Genomic DNA, 5,713 nt, shown 5'->3' with positions numbered 1-5,713 from the left:
CTCTTCTCATTCTCCCCACTGCTCTCTCCTAATTCTCCTTTCTCACAAATATTTCTGTGTCTTTTTCATTGTTTCTACTCCTTCTTCCCCTATTCAACACTGGTGTTCTTATTCTTATCTTCCTTTCAAAATTTATGCACTGTTTCCTTCATTTCCATGTTTTCTGTGATCATATATATATCTCTAATATCGTTTGGCTCTGTGTCCCCACCCAAATCTCATTTCCAGTTGTAATCCTCATGTGTTGAGGGAGGGACCTGCAGGGAGGTAATTGGATCATGAAGGCAGTTTCCCCCATGCTGTTCTCATGAAAGTGAGGGAGTTCTCATGAGATCTGATGGTTTTTAACTCTGTGAGTTCCCTCCCACCTGCCACCATGTAAGACTTGTCTTGCTTCCCCTTCACCTTCTGCCATGATTATAAGTTTGTTGAGGTTTCCTCAGCCATAAAGAACTGTGAGTAAATTAAACCTCCTATATTTATAAATTACTCAGTCTCAGGTAGTGTCTTTATAGCAGTGTGAGAACAGACCAATACAATATAGATTTTAACTTCAGCTCTGTTCTTTTGCCAAAGTTTGAGATCCAAATTTCTAACGGATTATTTAGCGCATTCTGTTTTCCAGGCTCAGGCACTTTACTTTTGGCCCATCTCAAAGGAAGCTCACAACCACCTCCCAAAACATTTATCTTTTTTGTTTTCCTATCTAAATGAATAGCATAAGCATTTGCCTAGCTGTCTGAGATCTCCACATTCATCCCTCTCCGTCACCTCTCATAGTTCAGGTTCTTATCTGTTTCACTTCTAAAATCATTTATTTAATCCTTGACATTGACAAAGTCAAAATAGTCTTTTAACTGATCTTTGTTTCATAGGCTTAGCAATTCCCACAGTATGCTCTCTGAACCAGCTGCATCGCCTTCTCTGGGAACTTCTTGGAGACCTACTGAATCAGAAACTCAGAGGGTCAAGTCCAGTACCCTGTGATCATATTAGTAAGTTCTCCAGGTGATTCTGATTCATGCCACTCTCAAGCACACACAAAGCAATGATTAGCAGCATGGTATTCCATTGTTCTTGGTTAAGATTCAGGAGACCTGGGTTCAGGTGAGTGTGTGTAAGACATTTCACCTAACTGCATTTTAATTTCTTCATTTGTTCATCAAATGAGTTTCATTAGATTCTTTTTATGATAGCTAAAAGAAGATTTATCAATGTTTTTTAGGTGATAAGCCCTGTGCTAAAGGTTGGCATGTATTAACTCATTTAATATTAAACAGGAAAATTTTTGAAGCAGTTATTTTTATTACCATTGTAAACATTAACAAACTGAAGTATAGAGAGATTACTTCCCCAAATCACACAGCCACAAAATGAAGGCATGATTAAAATGAAGCTAATGCCAGTGAGCATCCTCTTCAACTCTGCCCTCTCCTACCTCTATAGCACTCTTCGCTGGGCAAACAGAGTGGCGAAAGCAAGCCAAGTATCTGAGGCAAATAAGACATTGTATATGACATAGGTATTACATACACATGGTATTAGAATTCAAGCCAAGTGAAATAGTCTCATGTTTTGATAGAGCACTGAACTGTTCAACTCAGAAAATTGGACCATGGATGATGAACAGCACTGGGGAGTTGATTCCCATTACATTTTCCACAGGTAAAGGTGCTTGGGGGAATTTCTCTGAATAAATATGCCATTCTGCATATTTTAAAAGTACATTTAATCTCTTCTAGTAATTAGTCTGCAGATGTGTATTTCAGGATTGAGTGAGTAAATTAGTTTAAAGAGTTTGCTAATTTTTGTAGAGAACCAAGGGCAAATCTGTTATTTTCCGAGGCTGAAATATAACACAGGCATTGGAACATTTTTGTAGTTCAAAATAAAGAATGTTGGGTGAATAGTTCAGGAGAAGTATGCTTGCAAAGATAAACTGATAAATTTTTTTTTTCCACGAGGACAGCACTTCTTTGACTATATTACAGTTAGGGGAAGACAGTTCCTTCCCAGCTTGTTTCCCCTAGAGTGTTCCCTTCTCTTTGACCGAAAAGAGCAATCCCTTGTTTCCTAAGCCTGACACCTAAGACTAATTGTGGACATGACATTTTTACTCTCCTTGAATTTCTACTCCATTACATGCCTAGATCTTAATTCCTAATGTTCAAATTCAACCACTTTTCTATTAATATATCTTTACTGCCACTACCCTAATTCAAAATCCCACTACCATTGGCCCAAGCTTCTGTATTCCCGAATGTGTCCCCCATTGAGAATCCCATGTTTTTAAAACACAAGTTGAACAGTGTAGTGCCATATGTAAAACCTGACGGTAGTGTACTACTACTTTATTGATGTTGTAATGAATTACCACAAATTTAATGACTTAAAACTACACATGTTTATTATCTCAGTTTTTGTAGGTCAGAAGTCTGGAAGAGTTCAGCTAAGTTCTTTTTGCAGGGTTTCTCCAGACTGAAATTAACATGTTGATAGAGTTAGAAGATGCTTACAGTTATCTGGATAAAAAGTAATAATGGTTTGAGCTAGTGTAGGAACAGTGGTATAAAGGAAAGTTGAGGATTATTTTACAGGAGAATATAGAACTCTCTGGGACTTGTAACAAGAAGAGTATGCATTACAGGTAAACTAGGCAACCAAACAATTTGCTTGGTAAGTATAATTTGACAAGAATCAAACATGTCTTGTTTCCTATGGAATATGATATGATCTTTTCACTTTGCAAATGTCCTAGCACCTTTCTGATTTCTCTGTATACGGTGTACAATCCAGTCAGTCTGAACCTTTCACCATTCCTTGAAGAAATGGATAAAGTGAATGATCCATAATTTGTGCCTGGTGTTTCCAGTGCCTAGAGTGTGAACTTCTCTGCATGGAAAAATCATGAAAAAGCCAGCTTAAATGTCACCTCTTCCATTAATCTTTCCCTTACTGGCCCCACAAATAATGCATTTATTTCCATTTAAGGGCCCCCAAGGCACTCTGCTCATACTTCTATCATGTGACTTGTAATTTACAGTTGATATAGGGTTGAGTTGTGTTGCTTACTTCTGTGCTTCTCCCTTGTAATAGTCAAGGTTATTTTGAGACACAGACCAGTAGGATGGATGGATAGATAGAAACATAAATAAGGGAATTTAATACAAGGAATTGGGTAGCACAATTATGGAGGGTGAGTCCATGTTCTGACATCTGCAAGTTGGAGCCCCAGAAAAGCTGGTGGTATATTTTCAGTCTGAGTGTAAGAGAAGATCAATATTCCAGTGAAAAGGTAGGCAAGGGAGAGATAATTCTTTTTTACCCAGACTTTTGTTCTATTCAGGCCTCCAACACATTGAATGAGGCTCACCCACATTGGAAGGGCAATCTGGTGTACTCAGTTTACCAATTCAAATACTATGGTCTTCCAAAGGCTTTCTCACAGACATACTTAGAATAACATTTAAGCAAGTATCTGGGCATCCCACATCCGAGACACATAATTGACGTCCACTGACACCATGATTTTCATATTAGGAATAATGTTCTACATATTTTTCCATTCCCTGACAGTGCCAGATACATAGGAGGTGCTCAGGAAATGCTTGTTAAATAAACCAAAACATTTTCTTAATATTATAAGCACCTCAGCCTTTTGGGTAATACAAAAAGTACCATAAAAACCAAATACAGTAAGAAAATTATTCTAGCACTGATCCACTTGTTAGTTTGATGACTGTGCATGCACCACACACAACTGACAAACTTAAAGATAAGCAAAGAGACCAGGTATTTCATTGTACGGCATTCATTTGTGGAGTAATAAATGAAATGTTGGTTAAGCAAAGATATATTAACATGCATGGTAACCATATATGGGTTGAATGTCAGCTATTTCAACAGTCTAGCCTTGTTTTGTTTTATCTAGAATGGTAAGATCCTGGTAGGCAGAATCCCTTCAAAGGCTCCTAGAATCCCTCACCATTTTAGTTAAGCTCTCTTTTAGTTGGCTCTTTAAAAGGAACTCCTGGCTTTTCAAAGGAAACTTTTGTATTCTTGTTCTTGTTCTTATTCTTCTTCTTCTCTTCTTCCTTCTCCTTCTTCTTCTGGTTCTTCCCCTCTCTTCCTGTCCTTCTCTGTCTCTTGTTTATAGAGATGATTATTATAGAGTGTTATGCAACTAAGTAAATCATAGCAGAAAAAATTCAAAACCCTTTAGAAACTAACCATTACCCAGTGTTCCATTTTGTGCAGTCTAAATACTCTAAGGAAGGTGTTTTCCAACCTACAATAACCCTGTTTAACTATAACTGGCATTTCTAGGTTTGATGTACAGTGGAGCAATTGGTATGCATTATGATCCTAAGATTTAGGGGCATAATTATAATACATAGTAGACATTGATAGTATAAATAAAGTGGAAAGAGAGAGCTAAAATCTATGAACTGTATATTAATATGTTAAGTTAATACACTGCTATATAAAGAGAACTACCAGCCAAAACTGTATTGAGCCCTAAACAATGAGTTCCTGCATCTTCCTACAGACTTCTGGAACAAAAATGTTATAATACTCTCATGAGGCCACATCAAAGTATTATAGCTACAAAAGAGTCTTTGCTTGAACATAAAGCATCAAGGTTTGTTATACAGAGCAAATAATACTAATGAAACTTAAGAATAAATTGAATCTTGAAAAATTGATGGTTTTGCAGAAATATGTTTACCATGTAGTGTGGGGAGGGAAATTAGGTATCTACAACATCCTTACAATGTACTAAGCTAGATGAAAATTTATTTCCTGATTGCCAAATAAAACTAATACTTTACCATAATGCATAGAACCATAGAACTGGAAGCTAGAAGGTGATTGGTAATAAATCAATCCAAGTCCCACATTTCATACATCAGGGCTCTCAGGGCTAGGATTAGAATAGTAGTCATTCTTTTTTAGGAAAAATATCTAGTAAACTACAATAAGAATTAGTTCTATATCAAAAATCCAACATTTTTATTCCTATCCTTTAAAATCACTTAAATTCTATATTTATTTTGCTCTTCTAGGAAAACAATGGCCATTGTAACAAATCCAGGAACAAAATGTTGGTATACAGACACACGAAAGATCCAAGACTCTATGCCTGACAGATTGTAGCATATTAAGTTTCATAGAATGGCTGGTGCAGGGGTTGTAGGTATTGGTCCATTTGGGGCTGGATGATAGGTCAGAGAAATATGGTCTATTGTCTGTTTTGACCATCAAGACAAACGACTGGTCTATCAATAGGCTGAATATGTATTATAGTTTTTATGCAATAGAAGAAATATATATAACAGCTGAAAAAAGTCACAAAGCGTATTCCTGTCTTTTGTTCTTAAGGTGAAACTCTCTCCCTCCCAATACCTTAGTCAGACTTACCAAAGAAATCCAATTCCTTTGACTTTTTCTTATGGTTTTACATCTGAATGCATGAGATGATGGCAGGCAATAATTCATATTTAAACAAGTAATATTTAAGACCACAGAAGGCAAAAAAACAGATTATTTATCTGTAATTGATCTGCCTTTAACTCATTTATACCTATGTGGGGATTCCCATCAGTTAGTCCCCTGAAGACACATTAGGGGCTTATATATCTCTCACTACCCACCCTTTCAGAATGTTATTACTGATGTAGATCAGTGAATCCTTTCTTACCGTCTCCAAGTC

This window comes from Mandrillus leucophaeus, unplaced genomic scaffold (assembly GCF_000951045.1).
Source record: "Mandrillus leucophaeus isolate KB7577 unplaced genomic scaffold, Mleu.le_1.0 Scaffold478, whole genome shotgun sequence".
NCBI lineage: Eukaryota > Metazoa > Chordata > Mammalia > Primates > Cercopithecidae > Mandrillus > Mandrillus leucophaeus.
Note: the sequence above shows the minus strand (reverse complement) of the source record.